This window comes from Lontra canadensis, unplaced genomic scaffold, assembly GCF_010015895.1.
Source record: "Lontra canadensis isolate GAN:19392208 unplaced genomic scaffold, GSC_riverotter_1.0 scaffold13, whole genome shotgun sequence".
In the NCBI taxonomy this organism is placed as follows: Eukaryota; Metazoa; Chordata; class Mammalia; order Carnivora; family Mustelidae; genus Lontra; species Lontra canadensis.
This window is the reverse complement of record NW_022631007.1, coordinates 13372026-13397106: the sequence shown is the minus strand read 5'-3', so window position 1 is coordinate 13397106 and position 25081 is coordinate 13372026. Positions and strand designations below refer to the sequence as shown.

The 25081-nt window shown below is 46.0% G+C and overlaps 1 long non-coding RNA gene across 1 annotated transcript in view; it reads left to right on the top strand.

The window, feature by feature from the left end:
* LOC116867963 overlaps positions 1-24095 on the top strand; it is a 96352-nt gene extending 72257 nt beyond the window's left edge. Inside the window, exons 2-3 of the long non-coding RNA XR_004382700.1 lie at positions 11715-11901; positions 23918-24095. This is a non-coding gene — a long non-coding RNA (uncharacterized LOC116867963). The remainder of the gene's footprint in view (positions 1-11714; positions 11902-23917) is intronic.
* The last annotated feature ends 986 nt before the right edge of the window (positions 24096-25081 follow it).

Genomic DNA, 25081 nt, shown 5'->3' with positions numbered 1-25081 from the left:
GATGAGGGAAGTAGTGTCCTCCAAGGTGGCAGTGGCCACAATGCTGAGGAAGGTCCTCAGTGCCCTTGATACCACAAGGCAGCCAGGCTGAAAGAGCAAGGTTCTTCTCACATGCAAGAACCCCAAATTAATTGGGGGTAGAATGGGAGAATGTGAGGCTAATGAGCCTCTAGTGACTGAATGATTGTGTCCCCCCAAATCCATATGCAGAAGCCCTCATCCCCCATGTGAGGAGGCTTAGAGCTGGGGCCTCTATGAGGTTCTTTGGTTGAGGTTGTGTGGATGGGGTCCCCATGGTGGGATTCATGGTCCTAAAGGAAGAGACACAAAATCCTCCTCTTTCTATGAGGGCACTTACTAAGGAAAGGCCATGTAGGACACAGCCAGAAAGAGGGCTCCCACCAAGAGCCCGACCATGCTGGCCCCTGACCTCAGACTTGCCAGCCTCTCTAGTCTTGGTCTGTCACAGTAGCTGGAGTAAACTAAGGCATGAAGCTGGAGGAGTCTTCCTACCTCCTGAGTGCTCACATAGAAGAGGCACCCGGATATTTGACACACCTTGTTGAAAAATGGCTGAAAAAGAAATGCATCAACGTGTTAAGAATGATTATCTCTTCAGTGTGAGGCTACTGATCCTTCTCATTCTCTGCCTTATACTTTTTAATATTTTGTATGTTTTGGAAAGTAAGCATGTGTTCCTTTCATAATTGAGGTCTACATGGGTTCCTACCTGCAGGAGCTGTTGCCTGGTAGAGGTGTCCTTCTTGAAAGCCTGGGGATCCGTGTAGACAGAGGGGCCAGGCAGGAATTCTGTATGTAGGATTCAGCAGGTGCTCAATAAATGCTTGTCTGATTGAATTAAAGTGAAGCTACAGAAGCTGAGGCCAGGGAGAATAAAAGCAAACGGGCTGCTTCATAATTTGAGGAAGAATCGACTCACCTTCTTGCCCTCCAACAGTTTTCCTATGGCTGCTGTAACAAATTACACAAATTGAGTGGCTGAAAACAACACAGATTTATTCTTCTACTTCTGGAGGTGGTAAATTTAGAGTAGGCTGGCAGGGCTGTGCTCTTTCTGGAGGCTCTAGAGAAGAATTTATTTCCTTATCTTCCAGCTTCCAGGTCCACCTGCTTTCCTTGGCTCACGGACCCTTGCTCCATGGTCAAGGCCAGTGGTGGAGCATCTTCTTCAAATCTCCCTCCTTTTTGTCTCTCTCCATCTGTCACCTCTGCTTCTGTCCTCAGATTGCTTTCTCTGACTCTCATGCCTTCCTCTTATAAGGACCCCTGTGATGGCATTGGGATAATCTCCCAACCCAAGGATCATCTCCCCATCTCAATATCCTTAATCTGATCACATCTGCAGAGTCTCTGTTGCCATGGGAGGTAACCTGGCCACAAGGTTCTGGGGATTAGGAGTCGACATCCTGCCTACCATCCCCCCCTCATGTTGACCATAGGATGCTGCTACCCAGTTGGAAAAAATAACATGGTTATAGACAAAAATGTTTGTAGATGGGCTTGTCTTATCAACTGCAGAAACAGGCAATGATGACCATTCAAATATGTCCACAGTCTTGGAAAGAGATGTATTGGAGAGGTGGAGGAAACCCACCCATGATGAACACAATAAACAAAGTAATTAATTCTACTAGAAGACTGAATTTTTTGAGAGCCTTTGTTAGGAGAAGGAAAAAACAGTCCTGAGAGGAAAAACAACTAGTTCTTACTTGGGCACTTCTTTTTCTTTTTTTGTGATTTTGTTTATCTTAAATCAGAGCCAACAAAATGGGGACCTTGAGCGAATCCTAAACAATTTCTTCTTATAAATAGAGCCCATGAAGACCGTGAAAACCGGCTGTTTGCTGGTGTGTCTAGCCATATACCCCTCAAATTTTACATAGATTTCTGTGCAAACATAGATATGCACATGCAAATGGATTCATTCAACAGATGACTGCTTTTATGTGCCAAGAATTGTGTTAGGTTTGGGAGGGTACACAAGTGAGGGAGAGAGTCCTACCCCCCCGTTCCCTGTGGCATGTGCACTCCAGCTGGGTGGACAGGCAGTAAACAGTAAACCATGTTTAATTACCGCTTGACTAATTAGCACTTTTGGATATTAAATTCCTGAAGGGGAGGGTAAGAAGGAAGGTGAGCGGTAGTGGGAATAATGCTAATTTACCAGGAACCATGTTCCTTGCAGTAGTTGCTAGAGATAATGACACAGATGAGAGGTAGGGACTGAGTGCTCCGTCCCAGGCACACTTCTGTCTTGTTCACAACGTCCCCCCCAACCAGGGTGCTGAGACCTCAGGGGCATCACCCACTCCAGCCCCACCTTGTGATCCCCGGGGAGACGGGCCTGGGGACATTTGATGACTGTCTCATGAGTTCCCAGTATCTTTACATTCTCCTCTCCCATTTCAACCCTGATTTTTTCCACTGAAACCTAATTGTGACCAAAGCAATATGAGACGACACAGAAAACCTTTTTTTTCCCCCCTCTACAGAAACTAGATTCCCAGTGACATATTCTCTCAAAAGGAAGCTCAATCCTTGATTGTGAAGAAAAGTTATGTGATGATATTTATGAAGCCTGTGCCTACAGCTTATATCAAAGTAGTAAAGACAACATACTTCACAGGGGGAAAGAGGCCACAATGTTCCAAGCATTAGTCCATATTTCAAAGATCTCCTACTTTCAGCACTCATTGGATTTGAACAGGAAAAACTATCTGAGTTATTCAAAGTCCTAAAGGAACACCTAGGAATGACTGATGTAAGCATGGGCACACTCCTCATCAGGGTTTCTAGCTTCAGTTTTCTGCTGTTATCAAACCGAACTCCTGGGTCCACTCCCGTACACTTTAAAGGTTGTGACATTTGGTTTTAAAATCTCTGAAGTTCTTGGACTAAAATACTGATGAACTCAAGACATTTCAGTTTTTCCTTGTGACAGCATGGACGGGGTAGTCTGTGTGTTTTCTAGAAGCTTGTTCTCAGCAGAAGGGTTTGGGCCCCTAACCAACCCTTGAGGTTCCGGCTGAAATGGCATTGGTGTCAACAGGGCGCAGTGGTGGTTCTTGGCTCCAGATGCACTTTCAAAGCACCTGCGAGTGAGTGCTTTAAAAGCACAGCTGGCCCAGCCCCCACGAACTGATCCTGCTTCTCCTGGAAACCCAAGCATCTGCAGCTTCTGCAAACTCCTGCAGGGTTTTGCCCGCTTGGGGAGGCTGGGGGACCACCCAAGGAGAAGAGGCAACTTTTCAGGTAGATGACTGACGGTCCTTTGTAAAATCAAAACAAGCTGGCACTGGAGAATCTCAGTGCAGGGGGGAAGGAAAAAAACTGGTGTATTAATAAGGAAGTTAAGTAAATAAATAAATAAAAATTCTGATGTCAAATTCTTGTGGATTGAATTTGTTTGGGGGACAGGCTCACCAAATTTGCCAACAAGACGCTACTGCTGGTTTCCGTGAGATTTTAGGAACTTATTGTTTGGTATTTGTGTCCTTAGGAGGTCTGCCCTGCTTTCTGGGTCTTTTTGCAGAAATACAAATGAGACTCTGTATCATCAGTCCCAAGGTAAAACTGAGTCTTTCCTCTGCTCTCCAGCCCTCTGCCTCCCTCCGCCAAGAGGAGGTCTGCTGGTCATTCAGCAGTGAGAGGAGGGGGCTTTCCCGGGATGGCTTGCAGGGCTGGTGGGCAGAGAGTAGGAGGCAGGTGCCCTGAACCCCCAGGGAGCCTGCCCTGCATGTCCCTCTGTCCCTGCCCTATTACCCCTTCCCCCTTGCTCTCCCTCCCTCCCTTGGCGGGGGGGGGGGGGTAACTCCCTCCTCTGAAGCAGGGTGCCACCCACATGCAGCCCTCAGGGGAGACCCACCACCCACCCACTCCCAGGATCCCGAACAAAGGGCAGCTTCACTCTCCGCGGAGCGTCTAGGCCAGATCTTCTGATAATAAACATTTCCCCTCTTCACACACACACACACACACACACACACTCCCATTTCTGTGTCACCACTTCTGCCGCTGGCCATTCTCTCTCTCCCAGCCTTGTCCGGCTTCATCCACTCACCCATTCATCAAGTGTTTATCAAGAGGCACGCTGGGCGCTGGGCCTGTTTGCCTGCGGCACATCCTAGCTCAGAGCTCAGGTCACAGACTCCCCCGTAATCCCATGAACAAAGGCCAAACTGCAATGTGAGGAGGACTTCAAAGAGAAGTGTGGGTCTTCTGGGGACTTCCACAGGGAAGGGGGCTAATGGCGGGGGTGGGGGATGGCTTCCTCCAGGAGAGCCCCGAGGGGTGGGCATTTCTCACAGTGGGGGCCTGGCCACTGTGACTGAGATGGATGGAGTACTGGGGTATGTGTGTGTGTGTGTGTGTGTGTGTGTGTGTGTGTGAAAGGGAGTGTGAGACAGAGCAGGTGTGTGTGTGCATGGGGGTGTGCAAGTATACAAGTGGTGGGAGCTCATGTGAGTGCAAATGTGTGAGATCTGTGTGTGTTTGTGAGAGTATGCACGGGCAAGGGTGTGTGAGTATTTGTGGGTGCAAAAGAGTGTGTTTGAGGCTGTCTGAATGTGTGTGTGCATGTGAGCACACGTGTGTGAGTGTTTGAGGGTATGGGTGTGCCCGTGTGAGTGTGCAACTGGGTCCTATTGTGAGTGTGCCCTGCAAATGTGTGTGAGTGTGAGTGTGAGTGGGTGTGCATGCGGATGTGTGGTTGTGGGGAGTGTGGGTGCGTGTGAGTGTACACATGTGAGAATGTGTTTGAGAGGGTGTGGGTGTGTGCAGGTATGGGTGTGTGAGAGCACTGTGAGGGCACATGTGGGTGTGAGGGAGAGTGGACACATGTGAGTGTGCACACAAAGAAATCTGAGTGTTTGCGGGTGTGGGGGTGGGTGTGAGTGAGTGTGTGAGAGCACTGTGAATGTGCATCTGGGTGTGCTTGCTGGCTGGGGGCAGGAGCAGCAACAGGTGGCTAGGAAGTGGGGCCAGGTGGAAGCTGGGCTTGGGTGCAGGTGGTGGGAGGTCTCTGGTGGGGGATCCATCTACCCGGGACTTAGCAGAGTCCCCCTTTCTCATACCTTCACTTCCTGCCATAAGGGCCAAATTGCAGACAGAAGGAACATGGTCCTTGGCATCGTCTGACCCCAGTCCTGATCCTGTCCCTTTGGGCTGTGTGTAAGCCTCATTCTCTGGCTTCAGTTTCTTGAGCCAAGAAGTGAGTTCTTGGTAGGCTCATGTGGTTGGACTCCAAGTGCTGGAGTGTCCCCTTCTCTGGCTGTACTTGCCGCCATATCCCTGCGGGTCCCCACTGAGTCTCGCAGAGGCATTTCTGGCCGCCCAGGGCACCTGCTCTGTGCCCCTCACTTTGGCCCTTGAGCTTGGCTCTACCTACTGGAGAATGTGACTTGAAGTCTCTTCACCTGCACGTGACCGTAATTTCCCTTCTCCTTCCCCACCTCTGTGGCCACACCTCATTTTGACCTCCTGCATTCCCCTCCCCACTTCCATGTCCACCCAGGTCCCTGCTCCTCACCTGCCCCAGCCTGTCACCAGCACATCCACAGCTCCCTAAAGTTGGGGCCCCCATGGTTCCTGACCTGAAGACCCCACCTGCTCCCGGTCCCAGGGATCTCTGCCTGGCCCCCCACCCCTCTGACTGTGGGTCAAGTTTGGCCACATAGTGGCCCTGGAGGGAGATTAGAGGGAATGAGGAGAAGGGGTGATGCCACCAACATTTCAGCCCCCCAGACCCCTGCTCAGCACCCCCAAACCCTGCTCAGCTCCCTCTGCCTCAACCTGCTCAGACCCTCCCACCCTACTCAGCGCCCCCCTCTCAATCCTCTCACCCCTGCTCAACCCCACTCCTGCTCAGTCTCCCTGGTCTGCTCAGCTCCTATGAGGTCCTTCTACCAAGCTCCCTCCTGAGAGCCCAGTTTTGGGGCTCTGGACTCAGATGGCAGTGACGCCCCACAGGACTGTGCTGACCCCTAGCAGAGTCACCATCCCCTTTGGGGCCTTCCCCTCTCCCCCACCTCTGCACTTACACTGTATTCTCTCTGTTTGGAAGCTCTGCCACGGTTTAGTTCCCCAAGGGGCCTTGAGGGAGATGCCCACAGATCTTACCCTTGCCCCAGCTCACCCTCCGACTACACCCCATCTCTCCCTCCTGTTACAAAACTTCTTGAGCCTGTCAATGCCACTCACTTGCCCCCTGGGGCTCTCTTCCACAGAGGAATCTGTTACTGCCACCCCCCTGCTTCCTTCTTTCTCTTCCTTCATGCTTCCCAAACCTCCTGACCGGCTCTCTGAGTTGCTGGGGCTTTTTCCTCGTGGCCCTAGGAGGGGACAATGACACCATCGGACCCTGACAGAGCTCCCCAGCTTTCACGAGACTCGAGACTTAGACGTAGTTTGCTAGCTTTCCTAAGTGTGCTGAAGATGGTGACAACGGTACAAGCAACTCGCTACCGTCCGCCTCCTGTGCACACACTGTGACCCTCTGTGTACTTGACGCATATTAACCGCTGACACTGAGCCCACATGTTCATCCTAGTTACGGGTGCCAGGCTTATCCTCATCCCTTTAAAGGAGGAACGGAGGCCAAGAGGGTCCAAAGATCAGAGAACCCACTGATATCTACCTCTGTTTATGTCAACTTCTCCCGCACCTTGGCTCCTCCCCAGCACGATCACTCTTTTTTTTTTTTTTAAATGACTTTACTTATTTATTGGACAAAAAGAGAGAAAGGGGGGAGAGAGAGCACAAGCACGGGGAGCCGCAGAGGCAGAGGGAGAAGCAGGTTCTCCACTGAGCTGGGAGCCTGCTGTGAGACTCTATCCCAGGACCCTGGGATCACGACCTGAACCGAAGGCAGACGCTTCACCAACAGAGCCATCCAGGTGCTCCTCCGTAAAGAATTCTTAACTGAGTGGCAGCAAGTCACTCCCACTGGTGTTCCGTGACAGTGAGCAGTAGCAGAATCTTGTGGAGATTCGGGGTGGGGGGGGCGAGGCCTGGGGCCTGGGAGGGCATCAGACGGCCGTTTCTGACCCAGGGTTATAGCAGGTGGAGTCACTGGGTAATTACTTTTAATGACTCGAAGGAATCCCAGGTGTGAACCAGGTCGGCAAGCCAAAGGGAGACTCTTTGGGGGTGGAAGGCAAGGCTGCATGCAGAGTGAGGCAGACCGCTCTGGGGGCAGCTGAGGGACGCCACCAGAGGCCCAAGGTCATGGCCAGCTGCTGCAGCGTGTCATCTAGGGTTCCCATGGGGCCTGCTGACCAGGCAGGGCCAGTGGCACAAAAGGCACTGAGGGACTGGCCAGGGGGCTACGTTGTGGGGAAAGCACGTGGCTATGGGTGTCATGGTCCTTGTGTCTGTGTGTCAGTGGTCTTGCATTCTGGATTACATATCACCCTCCCACAGGCCTTGTGGTCTGTCCATACCATGTTCCTGACCTTATCTCCTCCATGTTCACCCTCACCATGTCCCACCCGCCCCGGCCTTGTGCTCTTTCTCTCCCAGGTGCTCTTTGCCTTGCTTTTGCTTTCGATTTTCCTCTTCCAGAGTGCCCTTCCCCACGCACACCTTTGCCCACCGCCCCCCACCCTCCCAGGTTTCTGCTGACCTTCCATGTTGTCTGTGAGGCCTTATCTCTGGTGACGGAGACACTAGGAGCCGCCCAGCCCTCACCACCTGCTACCCCCTCTCGCCCGGCCTACTTTCCCTCATGGCCTTTACCATGGCTTGGTAGCTTCTCTAGTGATTTGTGGGTCTTCTTTCCCAGTGGAATGTCAGTTCCCAGAGGGCAAGGACTTGGGTTTTTCCCTGCTGCTCTGTCAGCAAGGCCTGGAATGTCGTCAACAAATCTGTGCTGCTAACAGACATAGAAAAACACAGATGAGCAAGATGATTTATGGCACCCCTTTTCGTAATGGAAAAAAGCTAGGAAGTGCAAAGTCCATGGCCAGGTGACAAGCTCAATCAATGGTGTATCCAGGTCATGGAGCAGTACGGGCTGTAGGAGAGAAGGTGTCTCCTGGCCACGAGTGGCTAATGTCGCCAGCAGATTTGAAAGAGGAGGAGAATTGCGTGCAACGTATGCACCCGTATATCCATGAAAAGGCACCGTAAGGGTGCTCACACGTGCGTGCAGAAGCAACAGAAGTGTAAATCTCCAAACTAAAGGAGAGAGGGCGCCTCTAAGGGAAGGGAAGGAAAGGGACAGGGTGGAGGAAAGAAGTGACAGGTAGAGAAGCTAAAATTCTCTGACTAGGCCCTATCTTGTCATTGGACTTTTGAACCATGGAAACATTCTACATAATTGTAAAAAACAATAATAATAATAATCGCAGGTAAAACCATTCCTAGTGTGCCTGGGGGGTTTAGTCAGTCAAGCACTTGCTTTTGGCTCAGGCCATCATCTTGGGGGCCCGGCATAGAGCCCCACATCCAGCTCCCTGCTCAGAGAGGAGCTTGCTTCTCCCTCTGCCCTTCCCCCCGCCCCCCCGCCCCCCGCTCATGATCTCTTTCTCACACACTCTCTCTCTCAAATGAATACATAAAATCTTTTTTAAAAAACCATTCATAGAAGTAGAAAGGAAAATGAAAGAAATTCTGTAATGTATGTATGGGCTTTCATAGGCACACAAAGAGAAAATATTCCAAGTGATTTTGATAGTAATTTGTTTATATGTCCCTACTATGATATGCTGTCAGGACAGAAAGAACTGCTAACGGTATTAAACAGTTCCCAGAATTTTATTTCTGGTGACGGTATGACCATTCTTATTCTGGGGCTGCGGTGTGCATAAGGGAAATGAGGAATGGTACGTGGCACTGAAAACCAGAATGCCAAGGATGGGAAAAAAGGAAAGATACAGGTGGGTTATCATGCTTGAGTAAAACATTTGCATCCTGAATCTGGATTGGAAGTTGGTAGTGTGAATCAAAACGTGGCTTTATACTTTAAAATTTTCCTAGCTTTATGAAAAGACCTGGCAATGACTAAACTAGCATTAACTAGTACTCGTGGAACCCTGATTGGGGTCTCTAAATACCATTCCCTACTGAAAGGAGCCAGGGCCCCTTGGAAAGCGTGGGTATGGATTCTGGTTCAAGGTCAATGCAGAGTGAGTCTGGAACTTGTCATAATGCCAAGTCGGGAAGCATCTGAGATTACCAAGGTCACCTCAGAAGAACTGAGGAATAGAAGGGGCAACACCTTAGCTGCAGTGATGGAAAGAAAGTCCATGGTTGCCTGGTGCCCCAGGTTTGGGGGAGAGGGACTGACTGCAAGGGGACATGAGATCAAGAATTTGCTAGTTACTTCTTGTAGAATTCTAGGACCCACTATGGGAGGGGAGGGTCCTGGGGAACCAGGATCACAGACTAAAGGTAACATGTTTGGACAGCTTTGTGATAGGTGGAGCAGGTGACTGCCCGTGGGCTTCCTAGAACAGCCAGTTGGGGCAGAGCCCACACAGGAAGTAAAGATGGAAAACTGCCCCGAATCAGCTGCCACCTCCTCTCTGCCCTCCTTCCAGATGATCCCTTTCTTTCTTCAGCTCCTGACCCATATTTTGGATTATCTACTTGTACTGTCCCCTGATGTCTCATAAGCTTTTGGCTTTCCCAAATCCCAGGCTAATTCTTTGACCTCTTTCTCCTGTCCCCTAAACATTGAAATTATTCTAGCCTTTTCCATCTTCTGGGAAAGAGTTACCACCTTCCTCTGGGTGGCTCAGTGTAGGACATGGAGTCAATCTTGACATTTTTTCCTTCAGCTCCCAACCCCCCTCCCATAAATGAGGGCTGTCCGTTCCACCTTTGGAGTTAAGTCCCAAATTGTCCTTTTTCTGCTGGTCTGCCAGCACTGCCCACACACCTCTTTTGGGCCATGACACTGGCTTTCAAACTTGTCCTCCTCAGATCTGCTCTCCACACATCATCCCGAATGCCTTATAAAACAAACCAGATGCCATCCCTCCAGAGTCAAAGAACGTCATTCACTTTTCTTTTGATTTCTTAAAAAATCCAACCTTTTCTTCACGCCTAGTCTTTCTGTACGTGGAATGTTCCCAACTAGTGCCACAGCCCTATACCAACACAGACCTCATCCCCAACTCCCCAAATCCCTAAGGACCCAGCATGAAAGTCAGGTCTTCCTGATGTCTTCCTTCCTCTCCATCCCAGGATAAGTTAAGGCTCCCTGCTATCCTTGGATACTACTCTATACTGACTCACCTAGTGTCTCATCTGCTTGTAACTGTCCATGCACTTATGGGTTATTTGTCATCATATAAGACTGTAAGGTCCCAGGGGCCAGGGGTCAGTTTTGTTACCCACTGCTCTATCCCTCATCAAAGATTACATTAAATATTTGTAAAGCTAATAAATGAATGAATGAATGAATCTTCACACCACTGACATCTTACCAACCCACTCGTTCAATGCCTTTAAAAGCCTCCAGCTTCCTGTAAGCCTCCAACTTGCATCGGGAGCCCAAGCTGCTTCTGTAAGTGCTCCATATCACACACTCCCACCCCACACCCTCTTGTTTCTCATCAGCCAACCCACAATTTCCTTGGCCTCTGCAGCTCCATTTTTCCTATTAAAACCTTTATCACTCTTGAAAGGTCAACTCCAACTCTGCCTTGTGTGCTGACGTCCTTCCTGCCTCTAGAAGTCTTGAATGTTTGCTTGTGACACCCTCCCTGGCTCGGGCTTCTTTCTGCCTTACTGTAAATCAGGTGCTTTCATATCTTCCTTTTCCACCACACTGAGAGAAGATAAATGCCTTAGTTGTGCTTCTCTTTGTTGCTTTGATAGTCTTCTAAGTTTGTGGCTCATAGGTGTTGCTCTAGATGTGTTTGTTGAATCAAGGAAAGCATTATTTAATGAAAACATCGTCCTCTGCAGTTACAAGATTCCATCTTTCCTCAGTATAAGGCTTCTAAGCAAAGGAAGGCATTGAGAACCTTGCTATAGGCTGATTCCCCTAGGGGGTTTCTATTAATCACTTAGTGGTGGGGACCCGGTGACAAGAGCTATGGAGGAAAAGCAATGAGCCAAGAGAAGCAAAACCCTACTGCAGGCACATGATGGCCTTTGCCCGCAGTGTGGTCTTCCAGTCGCCTTTGCAGATGGAGACAGAGGCACCTTATCAACAATGAGGAGTTAGACCATTTCCATTTCTTTTACATTATACTTTAGGACCCTAAATATAAGTATGCCGGATATTCATCTCACCACGATTTGGTTTCAGAAACATAATCAGAATTGTTTAAGAGACAGAGGCTGTTTCTATTTTGGTCCCGGCAGAGGAAATTCAGCCTTTGTCCGTTTTTACAGTTTGATTTATGGGAGGTTAAAAATTCATAACGTAGGAGCTAACCTCGAGCAAATATTGTTCTTTGCATGAGCCAATTCAAACGTTCTCTCCTCTCGGATTTCCTGTCCAAAAGGTTGAGAAGGGTGAAGTTGAGCTGTAGTAGAGCTGTTGGATGGGCTGAGAATCGGGCGGCCTCTGCTGGGGTCTGGGGGCTCGCGGGGGCTCAGTCTGGGTTGCAAAGAGAAGGGATGGGAGCCACCCCGCTTTCAAGAGCACTTTCCACATCGTATGCCTTCTGTTTGTTATCATACTTACTCCTCTAGTGACCCCAGGACAAAATGCAGGCTTACTTCTCTTTCCTTTCCAGAAGCAGGAACCAAGGCAGTTCATGCGTAACCCACCCTGGCTTGCTCTGCACATGAATGGACAAACCACTTGGTAGGATCATCACGCTGTGTGCTGGGATCTGGGCTGCAGACGGGATGAGGGAGGCGTCACCACTCACGAATGACTGGCTGTCCTGCTGTCCAGAAGCCAAGATGCAGAGAACTAACGTTCACGTTTCCTACTAACCCAAAGAGTCCTCATGGAGCAGGGTCTTTGCTTTCTCTCTGACGCAAGTGCACCAGAGCCCTGAGCTTTGTGGCTTGTGGACGCATGAGAGCATCCGACCTTGACAGCATGGCTGGGCATCTTGCTGTGGCCAGAGGCAGGTCTGCCCCCTTCCCTGTGCACACAGCTTATGGTGCTTTACATTTCCTCCCACCCACCTGGGCTCTCGCTTGTTCTGGGCCCAGGCCTGGCTCACAGAATCCTCTGGGCATCGGGAGGCAGCATCAGCACCTGAAGACTCCCTGGTGGGTGCTGTGACCCCCTTGTTGGTTCAGCCTTTTCCCACATGGCTCCCCTCCCGCATTCTGCTTACAGGGTGTTTGATGACACAGCACACTGGCTCCAGGGTCCTCTGAGTGTGGGTACAGGCCCTAGAGACCACATACTACCATACCCCATCAAAACCCATCCTAACTCTGGACTGCAGAAGCTGTGAGATAAAGAAGCAATGACCAGGAGCAGTACCCATGCAAACAGACATGGAGACCACGATGGAGGTAGCTGCGGGGTGGGGTGGGGGTGGGGGGGGGGGAAGGGAGAGAAAGACAGGTGTGAGGTTCTCCATGGCTGTGCCGGGCTGACTCGGGGGGTGGGGGTCAGATCTCCCCCTGATGCTTCCACAGCCTCAGAATCTGAGAGCTGTCTCCAGCTTCCTCATGCCCCATGATAAAAATGGTGCAGATTTTACAGTTCATGTAGTGCTGCCTATGCCTGATGAGTTCTCATTCAGTTTTTTAATTTTAAAAATAAAAACATTTCCCTGCTTTGAAAATGAGGGCTCACCTTGGAGTCTGGGGTGACTATGTGCATATTTCACAGGGATTGGGTTCGATTCAGGAGCAACATGGTGGGGGGCTACCCCCAGTCCATTGTCTGCATGAGAACAGGAGGGTAGGTCCTGGAGAAGAGGGGGAAGACTTGACTCTCATTCCTGCTCTTTGCTTGAATCCAACATTAGTCAGAAAACAGAGCAGACATCCCCCACTACCTGAAAACTATTTTGTGAGGCCATCCATGATGTTCCCATTCCTGTCCACTTTTATTATTTCTGTTTCTTCAACTTCTAGTCTTGAATGTGGCTGGAAGCAGAAGAGTAAAGACAATATAGCTCATGGTCTCGTTGGCTGTGCCTGAAGCCCTGGGGACAGAGGCAAATTCTGGGAGAGGTTGTAATTGATGCAAATGACTCTGGATGAAACAAGGGTTTAATCCACAGGGGGAAAGAATGCACCATTTACCAGACAAAATGAATGAAAGCAGACCGACAATACACATATTAAGTTGTTTTTTTTTTTTAAGGAAAAATAAAATTTCTCTCTATATTTATTTATTTATTTTTATCTTTTTAAAGATGTATTCATTTATTGTAGAGAGGGAAGGGACAGAGGCAGAAGGAGAGAGAGAGAGAGAATCCCAAGCAGACTTCATGCTGAGCCCAACGTAGGACTCAATTTCACGACCCTGACGTCATGACCTGAGCCAAACCGAGAGTCAGATGCTCAACTAACTGAGCCACCCAGGCACCCATCTCTCCATATTTAGGTGAAGGAGGAAATGGGGGAAGATTATTTAAAAAGAGACAAAAATTAGTCTGGCATCAGACATTTTCTCTGTAACACTCAAAGTCCAAAGACAATGCTCCAAAATTTGTACACTTGTAAGAAGCCAAAAAACCAAGAGCAAAGACTTTTGTACCCAGTCAAGTTCTTATAGTACAAGGTCATTTTCAGTGGTACAGTGGAATCTAAAACCACCACTCTGGTTCTCTTCCTGAAATAACCTGTTAGAGCTATATTCCAGCCAACAGAAAAACAATCAGTATCAATTTTTTTTTAAGTGCTTTCTTCACTCTTTTAGTTCATAAGCATTTAATGAATAGCTATAGGGTGCAAAGCACTGTGCTAATAAGTAAAATGCTAGATGAAAGGAGGTCCACATCCCTGGGAAAACCACAGCCCAGAGAGACAGTGAAATAAACAGGCAAGCACTTACTATCTGGACAGGTGGCCTGTCAGGACAGGTGGCATGACATTGTGGTGAGACAAGTATAGGCTTCTGTGAAAACCCTAAGTGCGAGACCTGGTCCAGGTTTGGGTAGTCAAGGGCTGGCTTCTTGGAGAATGTCTAGTCTGAAACCAGAGGGATAAGGAGGATTAAAGCTAAAGAATAGGTGGAAGAAGGAAGGGTGCTTCCCAGGGAAGAACAAACCCAAGAGCATGGGCCTAGAGAGGGCGCATGGTCCTGAAGAACAAAACCAAGTTCAGGGTGGCCCCAAAATTATCATTGAACATGACAGCTACACAGCACCATGTTCAATGATCCATGAGCCCCGGGCAGAGGCCTGCAGGTCTCAGCCACCGTCCTATCCCAGTTCTTGGCTCAGTGCCCTGCTCACTGTAGGTCCTCAATAGTTATTTGTTGAACGAAAAAAATGAGTTATGTCAAGGTGGCCCCCAAAGAGAAAAATCCATATGTTCTAAATGTAAATTACTAAAAACAGCAATGATAATGTATCAATCTAGGACTATAATGTAAAATTAATTTAACAAAGACTAGGAAATAATTGAGGGCACAGGAAAGGATACGGTACAATAAATTTTGTTTTATGTAAGAAGGAGCCATAGTCATGGCTTTGATCTTGACTTAAATGATTAGAAGATTATGTTTAAGTAGATACTTGAAAAATTAAAAGGATCCACTGGTGTAGTTTTTTTTTTTTTTTTTTAAGCTGTGCACATAACACAAAATGTAAAAAGGAAGCTGCAGTAAAGCATAAACCAGAAAGAAAGCAGACCAAAGCCGGGTGAGAGACGTGCACCAACCATTTGGGTAATGATAATAAATGTCAGAATTCTAATTCCATTATATCAAAGCTAAGTTGAATGACAGGAGGCAAAAATTGAACTACATAATACAAGAGACAGACATGAAGGAGAGATCTTTTATCATTTAAAATAAGGGGCTGGGCAAAGATGGAGAAGAGGCTCATACATGCAGAGAGGGAGGGTGATAATGTTAATATCAAGAAAATATAGACATTGATCAAGAAGCCTTATAGTTGTAATAAGAGTCATGTTTTGCTGAGAGGTCACAATACTGAAAATGGTCTTTAGCCTTCATGCACTGATAAACTTAGTATTGGCATTTCTAAATTTATACTTTAGAAGTCAAGATCAAAAATATAATTGTTAGGGAAAATTATCAATCCCAACACCCTGTGACAGATCAAAAGCCCAGGAAAGGAGATAAGGCTTTGCAGTTATATTTGTTGCCTGTGGCTGCAGTAACAAATTTCCACCCACCTGACTGTTTAAAAGAACACACCTTCATGCTTTGACAGTTCTGGTTTTTAAAATCAGTAACTGGTTTTACTGGGCTGAAACCAAGGTGTCGGCAGAGCCCACTCTCTCTGGAGGCTGCAGGAAACCCTGTTTCCTTGCTTCCTCCTGCTCTGGGGCTGCACTCCTTGGCCGGTGACCCCTTTCTTCTTCAAAGCCTGCAAGGCAGCTTCCTTGAGTCCTCTCATTGTCTTCTTCCATATTGGATCTCTCTCTCTCCACCTTCTTATAAGGATACTTGTGACTGCAATGAAAGCATATCTGGATAATCTGGGACCCTCACCCCATCTCGAGATTCTTAATCGCATCTGCAAAATTTCTTTTGTTGTATAAAGTAATGTTCTCAGTTTTCAGGGATTAGGATTTGGGAGCATTACTCACTCAACCAACTGCAGTGATAATAGTAAGACTTGACAAAGGTCATGCTCACCCTAACGGGACTACTTATTTTCAGATGCCCATGGAACAATTATAAAAGTGATATAAAATTGACTTTATAATTACTCTCAAAGAAAAATTATTTGCTGTTACAATCTTCTAAAATTCAAAATTTATAGTAAACATTTAGAAAGAATAACCCAATTACTTGGATATTATAACTAAAATAAAACAAGTCCCAAATAATGAGTAAGGCACCAAATATTATTTCAGATGGTTTAGACAATCATAAAAATGAGGACACTATTAAGGCTGTTAGACAGATCTAGAGAGGCTGATTCTTACCCCTAAATTCTTTCATTATCTAGTGGAAAAGAAAAGAAATATATAAATAATCATTCAAGGCAGGCAATTAATTAGAAAGAACATGGAATAGATAAAAGCAGAAATTAATCAGCTGGAAAAGAGGTAGAATTGGTAAGTAAAATGAGAAGTGATTTATTTGCAGAGATAATAAACACGTCTGCCAAGTGTAATCAAAGAATAAATGGAGAAACAATGGCAAACAAAATGAGAAATGAGAACTCCCATTACCACCATTATATTGCTGTCTTATTTTGAAGGCTCCAAACACAGGACAGAAATAAAGAATATGTACTTGATATGAAGATGAAAGTATTATTATTGCCAGCCAATATGAATATATATAAACACCTCATCATTATCAATCAAAACAACATGAGCATTGTCAGTAGATTCAGTGGGTGAAAATGAAAGTAATAAATAAATGTCAAGTCTTTGTATCTTCTATACCCACTTAGAAAACATCATAATTATTAACACAAATATTATTATTACATTTACCAAGAAATGTGCAATAACAATTGGTTACCAAATGTGTCCTGGATGATAAGACTAACTATTTTGTATGACAGAATTTCCCAGTTTACATGATTTGAGTTATTGCAAACAAAATCTCTATAATACTTTTTGAGAGACTTGTCAAAATAATATCAAAGTTCATTTGGAAGAATGAAGTGATGACCATGAATTTTAAATATTTTGAAAAGGAAATATTAGGAGGGGACGTGGCTTTTCCAAATATTAAAAATACTCTAAAGTGATGCTAATTGTGAGTCCATTTAGCCCTATTATTAGAGAAGGAGTTTAAATATACCATCATCCCCACCGCCATCATCAACACCATTGCCACCATCACTAACACCATGACCACCACCACCAATATCACCATCACCACCACCACCACCACCACCACCACCATAACCATTACCATCATTACTATCATCATCACCACCACCGTCACCATCACCACTATCATCACCGTCACCACCATCACCACCATCTTCACCATCACCATCATTACTATCACTACCACCACCATCACTGCCACCATCACCATCACTACTATCAACACCATTGCCACCACCACCATCACCACCATCACCATCACCACTATCATCACCACCACCACCACCACCACCACCACCATTAGTACCATCATCACTATCACTACCATCACTACCACCATCACCAGCGTTACTACCATCATCACCATCACCACCACTACCATTTCCATCATTACCATCTCCATCACCACCATATATGTCTGATGCCATGAACTACATTTCCCAGAATCCCTTTCCTTGAGGTTTGTCTGCGTTTGTCCATGACAAGAACTTATGCAAGATGGAAAGTAGAAATGATAATAGACAGTTATGAACCTAGGCCTTAAGAGACATTGTTCATCTCCATTTACCTTCCTGAGTTTCTGGCATCATAATAAGGAGAATTTGCACCAACTGGCCCTGGGTCTCAGAAAGAAGATAACAGACACCAAAATCTGAAGAGCTCTGTGGTTGATTCACAGAGCAAGAATGACGTTAATACTTGTATGCCACTGAGATTTTGTCATTGTTCATCATATAGCACTTACACAATACTGGTTTACTAATACAAGTACACAGACTTTGTCTTGCTTTTTTCCTTATTTTCCATTATTCTCATTGTTTTCTTCCCTTACTTTAAAAAAAATTGTGTTTCATTATATGTGTAATAGTGAGATATCTCAAACCCTTTCTGGAAAAAGATGAAGTATAAATAAGAATACCAATGAAATATTTCAAGGAATGCTACTTTATCCTTTCAGATTTCCATGAGTGGTTCCAATCTGTTTTAGAATGGCCTTGTGTGAGTTTTCAATATAGTTTGGAAGGTAGCCATTAAGGAGAAGTCTAGGATAAAGAAGTCAAATGAGAATAATATCAAATCATTTCATCCTTGGAAAGCAGGAGAATTTGGGAGCAGGAAGCCAGGTGGAATATTACAAGCAGGTGATGTATCATAAAGCCATGCAAATGAGTTAATGACCGAGTTGGAAGTAATCACTGGAGCATGGATTTGTCCTATTTCCCTTTTTTTTTTTCTTGGAGGATCCCACAGTTATGTAATTTTTATATCAAGGATTTTCTTCCGCTTTTATTCTCTGGTTCCTTTTATTATTTTAGAATTCATTTCATTTAAAATTTCTGGAAGAAGGAATCTCAAAGTCCTAGCAGAATTATGTTATAAATTTTTACAATTATCTGTAATTTTTTTTTAAGTAAAAGAGCTTACTTGCTTTAGAGTGCTTTTTATTATTGTCCTTCATTCTCCAAATTTAACTTGTTACAGCTTTCAGTAAACAGGATTGGGACACCACTAATGTTCAGTGATCTGAGAACATAGCATCAATTGATAACAATAAATGAAGAAAATCAATCACCGGCAATATAAAACCCTGGGGAAATCAGCTGAAGTGGAAAACTATATATTTTGTGCAGAGGCTTAAAAGAAGGGAAAATTATGGCTTTATTGGATCTTCCCTCCATTCTGAAAGCACACAGCAGGTCTGCATAATTTACTTTTTGAGGCTATTCTGAGTGTACACTGAGATGTGGTGAATGCGTCCTGAGAAATGGGTCATTAATTCTCCTCCTATTTTGCCGCATTGAAGCAGATGATGATTATTAACCTAGCAACATGGGGAAACTACGAAGGGAACGTAGCCTTTGGAATGGGGAGGCACCACTGATTGTGTGTGGACAATCCAATTTTTCCTCCTCTTTTATAAAGGTGACTTTGTTCCCTTCATGTGGCTAAGTCCTGCACTTGGTGCAGTCCAATGTAAGGGTGTTAGTGTACTATGTATAATGTGTTAGGACCACTGATGTGTATGGTAGTAGTAGAGTGTAAGTGTACAACGTGTACACTGTGTTATGAAAAAAGATCATTCCAAGTTCCCTTTTCATAATATTTGGAATATATGCAACTATATATGAGAAAAAATATATTTTATGTATTGTCTTTCATTCTCCAAATTTAACTTCTTATAGCTTCATTTGTCTAAGTCCCGTGCCATATATATATATATATAATTTTAATTTAATATTTATAAATATTTAGTATTTATAAAATATAATTTAATATTACATATCATATATTTTTTTTTCTTAGAGGACAGGCTGGGTTTGAGGAGCTAGAGTGAGGAAGGAGCAGATGAGGAGGGTGAAGGGATGGTACATATATGGAGAGTGAGATGGGGGTCTCTGAGACAAAGCTGAATTGAGACTAAAACAGAAAGCACATTAGACACAGCCTCCCTGTTGGTCTGTAGGAGCCTTAGGAGAAGCATTTATGTCTGTGAGCCAACCCAACCAGCCGAGATACCAGGGAGACAGCTGAGGCTGAGCTGTGGGGTCGTGGCATCTGCGGTCCCTGAGCTGCAGTTCTGCAGAACAAGGCAGACACGTGTGGCCTGTCAGGTATTCTAGGCTGTGTCCAGTGGCAGGTATATCTGCACTGAGGGACCAGATAAGGAAGAGGAGAGGCCCTGTGTCAGTCTTATTGAGGTGTAAATCCAATTTGCTACCAATATACGGTAAGGAGCAGAGGGGATGGGGCCCATCAGCCAGGGTTTAGGAGCAATACAGCAGGGCAGAGACCACTGACATTGCATCAAAGGCCAGGGCTGGCTAGAACAGAAGAGCTTTCCTGATGATCTCTGTACCCTGGTGAACTTGACAGGTGCATGGATGCATCATGATGAGTGGAGCCCTTGGATTCTTTGACCATCAGGGAAAGGAGGTAGGAATCCTAGAAAAGAAATGAAGGAGAAAAGGAGAGGGAGAAGAAGAAGGAGAAGGAGGAGGAGGAGGAGGAGAAGAAGAGAAGGAGGAGAGGGAGGGGGAGGGGGAGGGGGAGGAGGAAAAGGGGGAAGGGGGGAAGGAAGAAGGAGGGGGAGAGGAGGAGGAAGGGGAAGAAGATGTCCTTACAGGATAGGAGGAGGCTTGAACCATTTGAATTTAAGAGCAAAGATTTGACCTAATGCTTAAACCAAGCTGAGAAAATGAGTTGTGTCTATTACAGAGACCTTACATTAAATACAGAAGAGGCTTCCGGCTCCTCATACATTTATAAAGCTGGGAAGTTCTGGGAATGTTCCCTCACCCATGCAAATAACTAGCAGTGTATAGCAGAAGAATGGAATGTATTTCATGCCCTCGTAGGTACAGAACAGAAGTCCCATCTGGGGCAAGGTGAATGGGAAAGGCCATCAGGGATGCGGACGAACACGTCCACGGGTGTAACTGAAGGAAGAGGCTGCATTAATTGGATTTCGTCGCATAATGAATTACCACACACTTAACAGCTTCAAACCTATAGTCTATCCTCCTTATCAGCAGATTCTGTATCGGCTACAATTAATCTGCAACCTCAAAAAATCAGTACTCACAAGGCTTTCACAGTCATTTGCAAATACGGGTAGAGCGGCAAAGTACGTCACCCAGTGTGTACATTTCCAGGGGCAGTGGAACAAGGCAACGCTCTGTCTTCTGGTTTCAGCACTCACACTGCAAACAAGAGTCCTCTTGTAGTCTGTTTCATGCTGTGTTTTTGCACTTTTGTGATTTTTATCAGTAATTTTGCTGTTTAAAGTGGCCCCCACGCATTGTGCTAATAATGTGTTTTCTGGTGCTGCCAAGCTCAAGGCTGTGATGTGCCTCCTGGAGGTCATCTGTGTGCTAGACGAGCTTCATTCAGACATGCGTTGTAGCACTGCTGGCTGTGAGTTCAATGCTAGAATCCACAGTACATTAAATACGGTATCTTTAAACAGGAACACACGTAAAACAAGGTTATGTATGGATCAATTGATGAAAATGCTGTCATCACAAAGGATAAGAGACTCTTTTTTTTTTTTTTTTTTTGTCAGAGAGAGTGAGCACAGGCAGACGGAGAGGCAGGCAGAGGCAGAGGAAGAACCAGGCTCCCTGATGAGCAAGGAGCCTGATGTGGGACTCGATCCCAGGACGCTGGGATCATGACCTGAGCCAAAGGCAGCCACTTAACCAACTGAGCCACTCAGGCATCCCAGATAAGAGACTCTTAATCATAGGGAACAATATGAGGGTTGCTGAGGGGATGGGGGGATGGGGCAACTGGGGGTTGGGCATTCAGGAGGGCACGTGATGTGAAAAGCACTGGGTGTTATACGCAACTGATGAATCTGCTTTTGAAAATAATAATACGTTATATGTTAATTAATTGAATTTAAATTTTAAAAAGAGAGAAGTCACATCTAGAAAAAAATTAAATTTAAATTTAAATTAAAAAGAAAAGAAAAGAAAATGCCATCACAAGAGGCTGGCAGGACTCTAACTCTGTATTTCCCCTGGGAGCAATGGCATGAATTCACTTTTCACACCAACATCGTAGAACGTAACTACTGTGAAAAGAAAGAATTGACTGTACATTTATTACACTTATTATCTCACAGTTTCTGTAAGTCAGGAGTCTGGGGGATGCTTAACAGCATCCTCTGCTTAAGGGCTCAAAGGCAGATGTCGGCCAAACCATGTTCCTCTGAGGAGCCTGGGTCTTCTCCAAGCATGGGTGATGGTCGGCAGAGTTCAGTCCATGGTGGCTGTGGGACTGAGGTCCTGTTTTCTAGCTGGCTGTAGGCTGCACTGTTCTCAGCATCAAGAGGCCACCAGCACATCTTTGCCGTGTGGCCCACCCACAGCATGGAGCTTGCTTCTTCAGGCCGGCAGGAGGATCTTTTACTCTAGTTGCCTATGAGGGAGTTTTATATAGCATAATAGTCATGGGAGTGACTATTTCATACATAACCCACTCCAGGAAGAGACAGCCCATCCCCTCTGAGCTGTTCTGTTGATTAGAAACAGCTTATAGGTACCAATTACACTCAAGAAGAAGGGATTGCATGGGGTATGGCTCAGTGGGGGTCCATGAGGGTGTGTTTCCTGTAGAGGTATACCAAAAACTTCTAGACGATTCCATGCAGACTTGGGGATCATGACTAGATGTCACTGTTACTCAGGAAAAAACTAACAATTATGAAATTAATTTGGAAGATCTGTACATTGATGTGGAAGGCATGTGTGTTGGGACACCTAGGTCTTATTCAGCTGTGTCACTGACACCAAGAGGGCAAATAACTAGGCCTCCATTTTGTCAACTGTATATAGGGGACCACATGGTTAGAAATCCATAGGTAAGTGAACTGTAGGCATTTTTAAAAAATTTAAATTAGGGGGCACCTGGGTGGCTCAGTGGGTTAAAGCCTCTGCCTTTGGCTCAGGTCACGATCCCAGGGTCCTGGGATCGAGCCCCACATCAGATTCTCTCTGCTCAGCGGGGAGCCTGCTTCCTCCTCTCTCTCTCTCTGCCTGCCTCTCTGTGTACTTGTGATCTCGGTCAAATAAATAAAATTTAAAAAAAAATTGAAATCGTGAACTCAGGGGATGACAGTTTTCTACAAATCCTTCAGACTGGGGCAAGGCCCCAGGGAGGCTCTGCTCTATCCTATTCCACTTGGTTAAGAATTCTTCAAAGGGCCCCTGTTTCATGGTGAATTTTCAGTGGAATGGAGATGAAAAGGCCCAGAAGTACAGAACTAATTATAGGCAAGTCTCTGTCGGTCCACACTGAGCCCACAATCTGCACGTTGCTTACCTCCAGGCCCACAGGTGAGATGCTCAGAAAGGTCTGTTTTGCTTTCAGATCCTAGGGTTCAAGAACTGGGTTGCAGGGAGGGCACGGTGCACCCAAGTTGCTTGGATATGGGTTTACATGTCATTACGGGTAGCTCCAAGGACACCATCCATGTAGAGCTCCCGAGGCAGCCTCAAGTCACACAGACTTCCTCCTGGGTCTAGCAATAAAGAGGGAACTGGGCTTGCAGTGTCTCCCTAGCGCCTTAGTGTGTGTGTGGCCTAATTAAGCTCCACTTAGGAGGAATACACATCAATACGGCTCTTTCTCCTTAAGAATTTCTTTCAGACTGCAGTTCTTTTATTTAAGAACTGCTTTGTTTCTCTTGTATTTGGAGTCCAAAAGCCATTAGGCATCAGAGCTCCTGCTCCTTCAATGGGCATTCAGAGGCAGACTGCAGATGGCCGGACAAGGGTGGCCCTTGTGCTCTGGGCCGGATTCGCCCCGGGGCCTTACTCTGATGGAGCATCTTTCACTAACATTTGCTTTTTCAAAGCCATCTTCCCTTAACAAAAGCTTCTTTCTCTATAGATGACTTCTAATAACCTTTTTTATCCCTGCAAGGACATTTGGTTCTAACCCTTTCCAGAAACCCATTCCCAACTTCTACATCGGGTGAGAGCCAATAGATTCTCAGCAGAGACACCGCATGTTACACAGTGTCACGGCCCTGCTGGGTCAAACCAGGTCTTTTTGCTCAGATTCAATGCTGTTTCTCTGTAAAACAAAGACGCTGAGTGGGATGATCTCCAGGTCCCTTTTTCCTCCTCTAAAACGATGTTCTGGGGAAAATAAATAAAATAAAAGAAAATAAAAATGCTGTTGTGGGGTCTAAGACGAGATAAAACATGGGATACCTGGATTCCAGCACCCCAAGATGCCAGGTGTGTTTGCTCAATATTCAGATTCCCAGGGCCCAGACAGACCTACTGGTTGAGGACTGTGGGGGAGTGGGGGAGTGGAGTCTGAGAATGTGTATTTATAGCAAGCTCTCCAGGTGTTTCCAACGTGCAGTCCGATTCAGGAACAACTGGGTGGCATTTGTTTAGAAAGCAAGCTAGAGCAGCATGTTTCTGCTTGCAAGAATAAGCAATGCGTTCAGAACAGCGGGAGGGAAGCCTGCTTATTCTGCTCACTGAATAGTCTCTGGCTTTTCTTTCTGTCACAGGTGCATCAGTCTTTGGCCCCGGAAGAAAACACAGCAAATAACTATGGGAAACAATGAGCTCCCACTTGAGCAACTGGCCTCCCCTCCCACCAGCTTTTATCAGGCTTCACCCTCAGTGATGAGCAGATACACGTGCAGAAGGTGTCCACCACCTGATTGATGACAACCGCAAAACGTAGACCAACTTATAAACTCATGTTGCCTTTTTGCATTTTGACAACTCCATCTTCCCTTGTCAAGCCGCCTGAAGGAGACTGAACTCGCTGTTATTTTGTCTTATTTTTTTTTTTTTTTTGAGGACTGGAAGGTAGACTTCCTCTTCATTTACCTAGTTTTCACCTATGAGGATGCAAATCAAGAAGCTATTAGGAGAGTACCTGGGGGTCACTTAACCCGGTTTTGAGGACTAATGAGTCTCAGTGATCATCCTACTAAGGAGAGCTAAAGGAAGTTGCTCTCTGTTGCAGAGATCTGAAGGCATTTCCCACTGAGAGAACACTGATTTTTTACCCACTTCAATTAATGAAAGAAGCTTCTGGTTATGGTACTCCTTCCTATGGAGGAGAAGTAAATAGCAAATGGTTAACCTGCAGCCCACCCCCATGATGAGATGGTGTGTGGTCAGTGCAGGGACGTTTCAGAAAACAGGTGCTCCTTCCTCATCTTAGGTCATCCAGATGTAGGAACCTCACCTCTAGCAGGACTCAGGTGTTCACGAGCACACATCAAGTTCTCACGATGGGTTCATGGAGAGACCTCAGCATGCTGGGGTGTCATTCTCAGGTTGTCAGCTGACTGGGGGACAACTGGGTGGCAGTTGCTCTGCATCGTCTGCAATGTGCAGTGGAGAAGAACGCTGCCTTGTGTGGTGCGCCATGTTTGATTTGCTTCCTAGCAGTGTCTGTCTGTCTGTTTGTTTTATTGTCCCCGTGAGTATTGCTGAGAATGGTGATGAGTGAACAGAAAACAATCAAGTCATCTGGATTCGATGAACTCAATGACATGGAGAGCTTCTGGGAAGTTTCTCAGAAAGGGTTTTATGTCTCAGAAAATGAGCTTGAAATGCATTTTTTCTCTCTTAAATGAAATCTTCAACTCTGTCTCTCTTTTTATGACAAAATCTTTGAGTTGACAGAGAGAGTACCCTCCCAGCTTCAGAATAGG